The sequence below is a fragment of the Podarcis erhardii genome, assembly GCF_964252035.2.
Source record: "Podarcis erhardii genome assembly, chromosome: 1".
Classification (NCBI taxonomy): domain Eukaryota; kingdom Metazoa; phylum Chordata; class Lepidosauria; order Squamata; family Lacertidae; genus Podarcis; species Podarcis erhardii.
Window position 1 is genome coordinate 94,055,568 of NC_138497.1, and position 13,546 is coordinate 94,069,113.

A 13,546-nucleotide genomic window follows, 5' to 3' on the forward strand; every position below is an offset into this window, starting at 1 on the left:
TTAAACTGCACATTTTCAAAAGCTAACCTTTGAATTTTTGTTTTCCAAAAGGCTAGAAACTATTTTGCACCAATGACCTGCGTACAACTATACTTCTCTAAGATTTATGGCTGATAAGCAAGCTGCTTTTATTGTTCAATCACAGGTTTCCTTACTCAATATAAAATCACATTGTATTGTGCTTGGGATGTTGAAATTTCTGACAATGATTAGCTCAGCTGATACGATGGAATGGAATGTTGACTTGCTCAGGGAGCTAAATAGTTGACAGTCCAGATTCTGTGAGGGAAGGAAAATATGTCCATTTTCTTGGTATTAAAACGTCAAAGAGCCAGGCTGATGACTGGGATGAAGTCTTGACACACTGAGCCTGTATACACATTATAATTTTCTCTTGTCCTAGTGTGCTCGCACAGCTGGCTTTTGAATCGGTGCACTGCCTTGTCGTGGCGAAGGGGCTTGAATAACTCAGAGAAGCTATGAGCTATGCCGTACAGGGCCACCCAAGATGGACAGGTCACAGTGGAGAGTTTTGACCAAACATGATCCGCCTGGAGCAGGAACCAGCAAGCCACTCCAGTATCCCTGCCAAGAAAACTCCATGGACAAGGACAACAGGCAGGAAGATGAGCCCCTCAAGTTGGAAGGTGTCCAACATGCTACTGAGGAAGAACGGAGGACAAGTACGAGTAGATTCAGAGCTGATGAAGCGTCTGGGCCAAAGCCGAATGGTCGCTCAGTTGTGGATATGCCTGGAAGTGAAAGGAAAGTCCAATGCTGTAAAGAAAAATATTGCTTAGGAACCTGGAATGTAAGAACCATAAACCTTGGTAAGCTGGATGTGGTCAAAAATGAGATGGCTAGAATAAATATTGACATCCTGGGCATCAGTGAACTAAAATGGACGGGAATGGGTGAATTCAGTTCGGATGAGCATCGTATCTACTACTGTGGGCAAGAATCCCATAAAAGAAATGGAGTGGCCCTCATAGTCAACAAAAGAGTGGCGAAAGCTGTACTGGGATGCAATCTCAAAAATGACAGAATGATCTTGATACGAATCCAAGGCAGACCTTTTAACATCACAGCAATCCAAGTTTATGCACCAACCACTGATGCTGAAGAAACTGAAATTGACCAATTCTATGAAGACTTACAACACCTTCTAGAAATGACACCAAAGAAGGATGTTCTTTTCATTATAGGGGATTGGAATGCTAAAGTAGGGAGTCAAGAGATAAAAGGAACAACTGGCAAGTTTGGCCTTGGGAGTTCAAAACGAAGCAGGGCAAAGGCTAATAGAGTTCTGCCTAGAGAACAAGCTGGTCATTGCAAACAGTCTTTTCCAACAACACAAGAGATGACTCTACACATGGACATCACCAGACGGGCAACATCGAAATCAGATTGATTATATTCTCTGCAGCCAAACATGGAAAAGCTCTATACAGTCAGCAAAAACAAGACCTGGAGCGGACTGTGGCTCAGATCATCAACTAGCTTCAATCTGAAAGGAAAACATAAGCCACATTTACTTTGCAATTAACCTGAGGTGTGCACATTTGAGACAGTCATTGTGCATGCATAGGTGATAGTCTCATCAATTGGGGGGGGGGTGTTTACAGGAGAGGGAAACCAAGCAGGTAATGCCCATCAGGTAAAGACATCCCTGCCCACTGTCAGGTGTATACAACAATGTGCAAATGTGACTCGAAATGCAGCAGGAGTGGGGAAACTACCTTGACATGTTTTAAGCCACTGATGTGTACACACCCAGGGGCAAGAGACAGAAGGAAATGTACATAGTAATAAATGGGCTGCAAAAAAGAAACCAGAAGTAAGGGTAGATGGCTTGAGGAAACAGAGAAGAGAGTTAGGTAACTGAGGCAAGGAGGAACTAATTAGAGCTAAAGGTAAAGGTAAAGGGACCCCTGACCATTAGGTCCAGTCGTGGCTGACTCTGGGGTTGCGGCGCTCATCTCGCTTTATTGGCTGAGGGAGCCAGCGTACAGCTTCCGGGTCATGTGGCCAGCATGACTAAGCTGCTTCTGGCGAACCAGAGCAGTGCACGGAAATGCCGTTTACCTTCCCGCAGGAGCGGTACCTATTTATCTACTTGCACTTTCACGTGCTTTCGAACTGCTAGGTTGGCAGGAGCAGCGACTGAGCAACGGGAGCTCACCCAGTCACAGAGATTCGAACCGCTGACCTTCTGATTGGCAAGTCCTAGGCTCTGTGGTTTAACCCACAGCGCCACCCTTCCTAATGGTCAAGAGGGTCTGCATGCTATGGAGGTAACAGATAGGCAATAGGTATACATACTTAGAAGCCAAATTAGTGCTCAAGGCAAGAGACAGAGGGCTTAAGGAATAGACTGCTAGGTATACCCCACAGATAATTCTGCCATTTGTGACTTCTTTTGTCATTGCAGCATTGTAAGTGGGCGATACAGGAGGGCTTCATGACAAAATATTGATTTGAACTAACCAGCCAATCAGATGCAAGCTTTTAGTACAAATGGAAATAACAGTTCCACCGATTGCTTGGGAAGCTGCTTATACTTTGGGCTCCTTTGAGAGGAAAGGAGGGGAAGAAATGCAATATTGAAAGAATGAATAGAATTCCCACCCCCTCTTAAACTACTGTATCCATTAATACCAGCTGGAATTCTGCACCATGTAATCCTAGGTGGCAGGGTTTGTATATCATGTTAATTTATTACTCTAACAGCTATTCCACAAATATGGTTTTATTTTTAAAAAATTCTTGTATCTTTTCAGAGCTTATATACAACTGAAATTATATATTTAACTCTTTTATTCATTCTTTTCCAGTTACAGAGACTGACGTGTACCTTGACTGAAAAGTTAACCATAGTTAGAATGAATTATATCTTGTAAGTCATAGAGTTTGCTGAAGCAGCTGTTAGCAGACATGGCCATTTTAAATAAGGACACATAAATAATTATATCAGCTTTCTGGAATGTAGCAGGAATGTACAAGGTTTGCCAGCAAGAAGGTTCAAGCAACTGATGGTTGTCTTCCTAAAGTCAAAATACACAATTTAGCTTGTACATGGGCTCTGAATTGTAGGTTGTGTAATTTTTATGTTTGACAGTATGAATGGACATTATATAACTGCTGTGTAGAGTAAGCAAACCGAATACATTGGGTAGCCTTGTCTCATCCAATTCTCACTGAATTGCCAAAATTTCCAATTTACTTTTTTTTAAAAAAAGTTTTGGTTGATCTTTTAACCTCCCCACCCCCACAACAGGACTCCTCTGTTTTTAACAGCTACGTAACATGTGGGAATTTTAATAGGGAAAGCTTTTCTTGTCACTGCACCTTTGTCCTAAAAAAAAAAGAGCACCTGTTGAATTTCTGTCTGTCATGTAGCTGTTAAAGGCATGGCAGCATTGCCCTGGTGGGGAGTTGGTAACTCTAGTTTCAGGTCCTCTTATTTGCAGTGCAAGGACACTGAAATCGTAATAGCAATAAGCAAAACATGCTAAAGGCTTAGAAACCATAGGACAAGCAAATGGAAAGATAGCAATCTTACTTTTGTTAAGACCAAGGATACAATCAGATGTGCACTTTTCCATGTATGCCCAGCTGAATTTAGTGGGGCTTACTTTTAGTCAAAAAATGCTTGCAAAGCTCCCCATATCTCTTCTTCTTTTTTTAAGGAGTGGACTAAAGGTGTTTCACATCCAGAGATAATAATTTCAAAATAGTTGGTTAATTTGACTAAGAGCAACATGCTCACTGTAAAGCCTGGCTTAGCAGCTGCCATTACATTCATGTGGATGCTAGATAATTTTGCGCAACAGGCAAGTTCACTACATCCCTGTATCATATGCTAAATATTCTTCCCCATTCCAAAGCTGCCTGTCCCCCTACTTTAGCCCATAAGCACTTGAGCTTCTTACATTTTTATCCAAAAGAAAAAAAAGAAAACTAGAAATCTTTCCTATACATTTAAGTGAAAGCTGAGATTTTTTCCCATTTTCATCATAAATCTGGCAACTTGAGACTTAAAACAACAACCCCATAATCATTTCTGATCTGTGGTTTAAAAAAACCACAATTGGAAAAACTGGCATATTTCCATTCCGCAAGCACATGGTCTACAGAAGCCAGTGAGAAGGTAAATATCCACTAGGCCTGCTGAAAGATGATGAGGTATTACATCTTGGTTTTCTAAGGATTAAGAGAGCTTTCATTTGTGATATAAAGTCATGCCACTGCACAGTCTTCCAATACATACTGGCCTTCCACAGAAGTTAAAGTTACCGCAAAGCTACTGGTTTTTAGCATGGCAACTGCAACGAGTGGTACTGATTTGCTGTGACTAGCTTAAAAGAAAGCCACTTTATTAACCCTTCACCCTCCCACCAAAGCTACATCCCACACAGCCAATCTGCCTGCCAAAAAGTCCTGGATATTATATCACTGGAACACTGTACAGGCAATGGCACAAGCACTCCTGCACATTAATCAAGTTGTCATCAGTATTTTAAGGCTGTAGGCATCTTCAAGGAGAGGAAAAGAGAGGAAGAAAGGCCTAGGTAAAATAATGAGTTTTCAGGATCAGTCCCGAGAGTCTGCTTTCATTTAAAATGAGACATATGACTCCCAACTTGGCTTATAACATGTAGGTTTAATTCACCACTTCAAATAGAAGCCATTAATGTGCATGGCAACATGAATTCTTGTAGTGGAAGGAAAGAATGAAATGGCACATCCTTTGTTATATTATTTTCTCCATGGTAAGGTTTCAGTACAAATCTCTGTTATCCCGTATTACACAGTGGCATATATATTTGTGTGCTATATAAATATGGGCAGTACCAAAAAAAGAAGCTTCTCCAAGTCTGATAGGCTTCCACAGCTGTGGGGGACAGACAGAAACTTCTTCCTAAGCATTCATGTGCATGACATTACAAAGCCAAGAGCTCAGAGTTAAGCCGTTCCCGCACCTCCTCCAAAACAAATGTATCTCTATCCCCCGCCCCTTACTGAAGATGATGGGCAATCACTTTGTTTGTTCATGTCTTCACACATTCCTATAGGAGATCCAACACACCACAGTTTTGAAATCACAGATAAAAACACAAGATAAGAGCTTGTAGGAGACCTTGAACCTTACTGGTCAACAAATCCCATTTCTCGAAGGATGTTCTGATCTGCGTGACCTCAGAATGAATAATCTCCTGTGGAAATGGCAGAACATCCAGAAACTTTGGTAAAGTACATAGCGCTGGCATGATTTGAAGGCTGTGAAAAGAGTTTGATTCCTCCCTCTCTACTAAGTATGGATATCATGGAGCTGTGATCAAGAATTAATGACTGTATCTATGACTGTCAGTAACTGGCAAGAACCGGCAAATAGCAAATGAGTTGAGGGACATTTTGAAGTTCTGCCTAGTAGCGCACAGCATGGCGGAGTGGTGCCCCTGGCCTCCAGTCAGCTGCCCTGCTGCAAATGCACCAGTGGAACCCATCTAGCACTTCCGGTGGTACATTTGTAGAGAACTCACTGATATTCCTACCTCCCAGTGAGCAGCACAATGAAACTGACCAGAAGTCAGATGAGCTGCAGTACCTCACCAAGCTGTCCACTACTGCTCTAAGCAGGATGTGTTTGGGAATGTACACAAATTTCCCTTTGCCTGTCCTCTCCCACATTTCTCTTGAGAAACACAGCAGCTTCCAGCTTCTACTAGAACTCAATGGAATCAATGGGCCTACGCCTGACAAAGTCTGTATAGGATTGGACTGCAAGAGAAGCCCTACTCAGGCATTCAGTTCGCACAATTAATAATTGCATAGACTGGGAGAACAGGACCACATTCACTGGCCCAACCCTTGCTCAGGATGCAGCCTCCTGTTGGCACATAGGTTTCTTGCACAATTTGGAACTCTTTATACCCAATCTTCACTCCATGGGGAGGCAAGACTGTCCCACAGCTCTCAGCTTTCAATGCTAGCAACTCCTTGTCCAGAGAGGAGGAAAATGAATACATTTATTCTGAAGAAAAAGTAATCATGGGATCCTGATCCAGATATGAGCTCCTCTCACCATGTTTTCCAATTAAAATTGGTCCCTCCCTACTTGTAACAGCAACGCTGGGATCAAATTGCATACAGGAAGGGGCAATTTTCAGATGGAACCAAAGAGGGGATCTGATCTGGATCAGGGTCCCATGTTTGCTTCTTTGACAAAATTAAAATGGCCACTTCAAGCTTTTAAAAAGTGTGAATAACATAATTTGTAGTTTGGCCCTTGTTGTGGGGTAGGAGAGCTGAAAATAATGCCCATATATTTCACATCTGTCAACCAATATGCTCCTTTGGTTTCTGATAGTACATGGGTAGAAAAATCTAAAAAGCCTGGGACAGAAATTTTCACAACCCTCTAGCAGCTATGGTGGATCATTTACCAGAAGTAATGTATTTAGCATTAACTCTGGAAGCGTATACTTGATTCTGAGCAAAGTAAACCCTTCGAATGAGCTGTGAAAATTTGTGTTCCGGGCTTTTTAGACTCGTCTACCCTTGTACTATCTGAAACCAAAGGGGCACATTAGTTGCCAGAAGTGAATTTATTTCAGCTCTCCTACCGCACTATTGGTTAACAATTTACTATTCATCTACAGTTAAAATATGTGGCTTTATGGGTGACGAATCAGTGCAGCATCTGGCCCAATGAGCACAAGAAACAAGAATCTATGACCTCAAGGACACCTGTTTTCACATCATGCCTCACAGCCACAATTAGCTCTGCACTGAGCCCTACAGTTTTTTGTTTTGCTTTTTTATTTTAAAAAACCCCCAATGATAACAGGAGTTGTAATTTCTTACTAGTAAAGGAACTAGAACAGCAAATTGGTAACATTTATCAGGCAGATAGCAGTGTTCACATCCCTTTGGGATTCATGGAATTTTCCTAAATCATAAATCAAAAAAGATTCCTCCTCAGGTGACAAACATTTGTCAAGTGGGGGGAGAATAGAATGGCTGCACAGCTTTGTGCAAGATATAATACTAAACATATCTAGTTGGAACTAAGTAGATTCATCTGAAACCATGGGGCTTACACTGAAATCAATATGTGTTTGACAAAGCAAGATAAAGCTGGCAAAATTGGATTTGCATGACATGTTCTGACTGACTTCTTTTGCATGACTGAATTCTTTTGCTAATGACAATTAGTTTTGAATAAATAAAATGCAAAAGTATTTCTAAATTAAGACTTTAAGATAGCCGATGGGTGACAATAACATTTCAAAAAGATGAAACAATAATTAAAACGTATTGCAAAGGGCCTGTGTGCTTCTGCCAGCTAAATCAGTTCACAAGGCTGAACATCTGGATTGGAAAAAAAATCAGATATTAATTCCTATACACTGCATGATAGAATGGATTTTTTATTTTTTACTAAGCAGCCAAAATCTGCATGAATTCATGAGCAGACAAGAATATCTTCCTTACTAAAGTTTTTTTGGAAGGGATTTGCATCCAGTGGACGCCACTGGAATTCATCAAAATCAAAACTTCCAAGTTTTCTTTAGCTCTGCTATAACAATAGACAGGAAAAACTTCTATGGACTTTTACATGTAAATTTTGATATGGCATAAATCACTTCAAAATAATTATTCACAATGTTTTAAGGTTTGGAAACTCAATGTATACTTGCTCTGAATCCCTTTCCCCCACTCCTACTTGTTATATAAGGGAGAACTATTGAACTGAAAGATGCAAATTAACTTTTAATAACTTTAAAATAGTCTGATTTTTTATTATCTAGGACTATTTGTTTCTTTTCCCCACGATTTGCAGGATGCTTGTTTCACAGTAAACATTTCACAATGGAATGTACATCAGTTTCACTTCTTAGTAATCTAGTGCCAGCAGATGTACTTGATTTAATTATTTTTTTAAATCCAACCAAGGTAAGTACTGTACATGTTTGAATCAGAAAGTACATCAGAATAGCATCTGTTTTCACAGCAGCTTTCTCATCAACATCCCTTTACCCATCACACCAACCAAGCTGAAAAAGTTGGATCTGGCTAGAAATGAAAGGGGCTTGCAAAGCAGTTATAGAATAATAGGACTGGAATGTCAGCAAATCAACACTGGGCAGTGACCATGGCTTGTTAGCTACAGCGTATTGTACAATAGTGGTTAAAAAACAAAAACAAAAGTTACTTATTATTTTTATTCACAATTTTTTAAAGGAACTCTACTCCATATAAAACACCCTACCCAGTTCTCATGTTGAAATTGACGTTCTAGTTTTCTTCTTCTTGTATAATGGCTACTCTCATATCACCCTGCTCATGTACTGAGATTTCCTTCAGCAGAGGCTTTCCTTTAGATGCCCTATCACCTGAGGAGAGGGCAAGCAGCAAACCCTAGAAAATGCCTTTTTAGCAATGGTGCCGTTTTTGAAATTCCCTTCCCAAGGAGACTTGCCTGGCAACCCACATTCTTCTATTTTCAGTATTGGGTAGGTAGAAACTGCATGTAGCTGCTGCTATAGTTTTTTAATCATGATTTTCACTTTCTGTTGATGTTTTTATTTCCATGCACACTGCCCTAGACAGTGTATGCTTTTCTTAAATAAATAAATATTGTGGATTATAGAACCCTAAATTTCTCACCTTCACTCCCCAAACACTGCCATGATACCCCCAATGTCCAGGAACTGGCAGCAATTCAACAGAGAGAAGCAACCATCCAGGGGTGGCAAGATCAACCCCAGAAGCATATAGAAAAAGCACTGATTTGGAGATAATACACAGAAACCCTGCTCAGTTATTCAGTGCAGAATATAGCCATTGTGCCTCCTAGCCAGTGACAGCCACCAACTTGTTCCTGGCCCTTTAACAGCAGCTTGATCTGGCGACATTAGCATGTACTAATGCTTATGCAATGAGGTGCCTTATATGCAGAACTGGATTCCTGTCTCCAAATGCTTGTGCTGCATTAATGTTGCATTCCGACTCTTACTATTTTATGGTTGTTCAGTCACATACCAACAAATCCAGATCCCACAATTAAAGCAGATTTGGCACTCTTTCCTTCCTCTCTCTCCCCACCCCCCACCCACCTCAATGAACTTTTTGCAGTAAGGAAAGTGATGGGAAAAGCCATATACAAAAATCAGAATGAAGGCTCAATAAACAATGACTGTTGTATAACAACCCTGCAAATTGATCTGAATGTATGTTCAAAAAGCGGGTAATCAAAGAGCAACCTAAATCTGTTAAGACTCTGTTGTTTTATCTACTGATTTTGGTAGATCGAACTGCTGTAAATTACACTGAAGCAACCTTGTTTAAAATATTTATGTTTAGTATCTCTGGAACTATACAGTGGTACCTCAGGATGCAAACGGGATCCGCGACTGCACATCTGCGTGTGCGCAGGTCGTGATTCACCACTTCCGCGCATGCGCGTGACATCATTTTGATCGTCTGTGCACGCGTGAGCGGCGAAACCCGGAAGTAACATGCTCCGCTACTTCCAGGTCACCGCGGAGCACAACGCAAAAGCACTCAACCTGAAGCGTATTCAACCCGAGGTATGACTGTACAGTGGTACCTCGGGTTAAGTACTTAATTCGGTCCGGAGGTCCCTACTTAACCTGAAACTGTTCTTAACCTGAAGCACCACTTTAGCTAATGGGGCCTCCTGCTGCTGCTGCGCCGCCGGAGCATGATTTCTGTTCTCATCCTGAAGCAAAGTTCTTAACCCGAAGCACTATTTCTGGGTTAGCAGAGTCTGTAACCTGAAGCGTATGTAACCTGAAGCGTATGTAACCCGAGGTACCACTGTACAATGAAACCATCAATCAGGAAGATCAACCAAAGAAGAGTTGTCCTGTGGCAGAAGAAATAAAGAGAACCTGATTAAAATTATTAAAGGCTCTCCAGTGTTTCTCATCCTTGGGTCCCCAGATGTTGTTGAACTACAACTCCCATCATCCCTGAGCTCTGGCCTTGCTAGCTAGGGATGATGGGAGTTGTAGTTCAACAACATTTGGGGACCCAAGGTTGAGAAAGGCTGTGAGTCTACCCAAAGAGTCAATATCAGGTACTCTATAGCATAGCTTCTTGTGCATTATCCTAGCGAGTGAAGAACTGAGGATCAGCACTTGTTTCAGTCAGTTTAAGTGAACTGATACACATCTGGGTGTTCACAGGTTTCTCAACAGCCGTATGCCGAGTACAATGAGAAAGAAAGATGAGAACCAGCACTGACCCAAGCCGTTTTGCTGCCTGAGCCAATGGGCAAAGTCAAGTGCCTTTCCTTCCATGTGCAGAAGCTAACTGGACTTTAACACTGGCAACAGGGCATTGACCTCCAGTGCACCTGAGAGCAGGAGACTATTTTAAGGGGTACATGGAAGCCTGTGTGGCACACATGGGTCTGATCTTAAACAATTGGGAATGGTCTGGGAGCTCAGGAGCAGCAGCTAGAAAGGGTGTTACTGCTGCCCCACAGCATCTGCTACCTAGGGCAATTGCTTCACTCTGCCTAATGGTAGGGCCAACTTTGGTGAGGAGGTAAGAGATATTGGGTGGGATTCAACTAATGAGGCCCATCAGTAGAAGCCCTGCACAATGACTTCCACTTGTGTAGTGGGGCTTTTCCCTCTCTCCTCCCCTCCTCCCCACCCCCAAAACTGGCTCGGGGGGGTTGGGAGAACCCCTGGAACAGCACACTAGAAGAGGAAAGGGGAATCATTCCATTTTGCAAGCCAGAACAGGCAGTGGCAGCGTTTAGTGTCATACAGATAGTGAAAATCACTTTTTTAAAAGACCGAAGGGCCAATTCTATTTTGCACCTGTAGAATATGGATTCATCATGGATGCATACACCTGACGAAATACTGTTACACTAGCCAAGAGTGATTACTATGTACTTCTGGCTCGCACATTATGTTTTGCTTCAGGAGTCCTTGCTTAGTAGGCACCACGTGCATGTCTAAAAAGTATACTATTTGAAAGGTCTGTAGCATTCCACTATCATTACATGCACAAGTACACATAGCTCCTGCCCCCTGGAAACATGTTGTATCTCAACAGACCTCAGCTGAAGGTGCTATTTTTGCTCCCCATCTCTTCCGTATCACTCAATCAAGGTTACTGGATTGAGAGGACATTGGTTCTTAGTTCCTTTTATTCCTTGCTATGTAAAACAGGTTTGTGCAGTGTTGTTGTTTTTTGTAAAAAAACAAAATATATGAGTACTTTCACCTTGTTGGTTTTTTAATATAAAAACAAGGTGCAAGTACTCATATATTTTGTGCCATGGGTGTCAGCACAAAACGGAAAAAAGCACAAAAAAAGAGGTGTTGGTATTCTGTACAAGTGAATATTGTCACCAAAGAAAGCTTCGTGTGCGTCAGGACTTCTGCTGGTTCCAATGCAGCCTACACAACACCTAACAACACTCCATACAATACAATATTATAAAGGCACAAACAGCAGCCTAGTGCACTTCCAAGTACAATTCTATGCATGCCTATTGCTAGGTAAATCCCATAAAACCATCCATTCAGGGCTCAATGGGACTTATCCCCAGGTAAGTATGCCCAAAATTGCCCATAATAATTCCTTATGTGTTCAAGTCAAGCGTGCACAAAAGTCAATATTCTTTGCTATGTAAATCTGTGACTGAAATATATCAGACATTAGTCCCAGATAGTGAATCCTCTTTAAAACCTATTATAGCGGGATATTCAGGAAGCAAAACAGCTGCTGTTGATCACAGACACCAGGAAAAAGAAGTTGGGGGAACTGGTGTTCATCAAAATGATTCAGAACAATTGATAGGAAGGATGGTGCCTGGTTCTGGGCATGTGTTGTGTGGGAGAATGTGGCCCTTCAGCTCATGTGAGGAGTTGTTTTCAAACAGACTTCTGGCTTAGTATTTCACTTGAGACAGAAGTAACAATTGAATGAGTCAGTTCAGATTGTTCCCACACATCGAGGCTCCTACAGGGTGATACTTTCAGAAAGTTGAAAAGGGGAACAGCAGCAGAAGTTGTACATTTCAGGCAGAGGGCGAGGAGTAATGATGACCTTCGCTGCACAGATTATGGAAATAAATAAATAAAAGCCAGAGGCTTCAAGTAACGAACCAGAGCAGTTTCTTCCCAAGCTGCGCGCCAACCAAGATTCCCTCCTCGTCACCTCAGCGATTCCCTTCAAACGCTCCCTCCACAGAGACGCTCTAGCAGTCCCCCTCGCGCCATTATTAATTAAGAGGAAGTCACTGCTCCAAGGCAACCTGCACGTTTCACGCGCACACACAGTCACTTCCAACACCAAGCCAGTGGCAAACCAAAGCAAACGCCAAGAGGCTTTGTGCTTTGCACGCCCGGCCAGAGCTATAGCTGCACCAGCCCAAGCCGCCTCTCTCTCCCCGCCCCCTTTGCATTCATTCTCCACCACTAGACGGCTGCTGGCATTTTTCAATTAGGTGCGAGAGAAAACATCTTTGTGAATGGGGAGCTGCTGCTGTTGCTGCAACCGCAGGGCACTCTCTGCCCGCCACCACCCCCCCCTTTGAAAGGTCCACGAAGGTGGGGGAGATCAGTTAAACGAAACGCGCAAGCGCGAGTCAAAAGCACGTCTCCTCGGAAGTAAATCCCAGTAAGCCAAGCAGGGTTAAGGCAGGATTGCAGCACTGTTTCATACAGACTTACAGGGGGTGCGGCTGGAAGAAACTCCCCCTGTGGTAAACGGGATTTGCTCCCACGGCAGATCTGCAGCTTTAGGATTACAAAGGATTGGTTAGGAAGGACTGCAGCCTCAGTTACTAAGCAAACGCACTGTGGGAGGATGGCTAAAAAACCAAAGCCCACGTTTCAACGTGGAAAGAGGCGCATCATATTCACTACCGCGCTCTAGCCTTTATTATTGTTAAATCTCTCTTTGCCTGTATTTAGCCTAAGGTGACCAGAATCGGGGGAAAGAGACCCGCATCATCGGAGGCAATGGAGAAGAGGGAGGGAGACTCACCGCGATCGCTTTGGTTGCTGCCGCCGCCAGCCAAGTTAGAAACTCCCGCCGGATCTCAGTCCCCCGCGCTCTCGCTCCGTCCCCGCTTGCTCAGTTTCTTAGCGACACAGTCCAGACGGCTCCCTTTTAACTCCCCAAGGCTGCCCCTTTCGAAAACGTGGGCTGTTTAATGCCTGGGGAGCCTTATTAGGAAATGTTTGCAGGAGTTGGGAGCAGGCGGGACATCGGTTTTTGTGCGTGTGCCTGTGGCTGAAAGCGGGGTGGGGGGCGGAGGAGGTAATCAGAGGCGGCGGCAGCAGCAGCAGCAGCAGCAGCCAGCAGCCCTTCTGCAAGGACTGCTCGCAGTTTTGACAACAAGCGTTGGTGACCTGCAGCCAGTGGGAGGGGGAGACGAGGCGGGGATGCGACGCGATAGGAAAGGCTGGAGGTGCAGAGTGGCGAGCAGACCGGCGCGGCGTGAGAGAGACACAGAAGATCACACCGCTAACAACTAGTGATCCAT

General features: G+C 43.1%; 1 protein-coding gene across 1 annotated transcript in view; it reads right to left on the reverse strand.

Moving 5' to 3' along the window:
- MYLK (myosin light chain kinase) overlaps positions 1-13,364 on the reverse strand; it is a 175,513-nt gene extending 162,149 nt beyond the window's left edge. Inside the window, exon 1 of the mRNA XM_081870369.1 lies at positions 13,045-13,364. The gene's annotated coding sequence lies outside the window, so the exon portion shown is untranslated. The remainder of the gene's footprint in view (positions 1-13,044) is intronic.
- Positions 13,365-13,546: the final 182 nt, after the last annotated feature.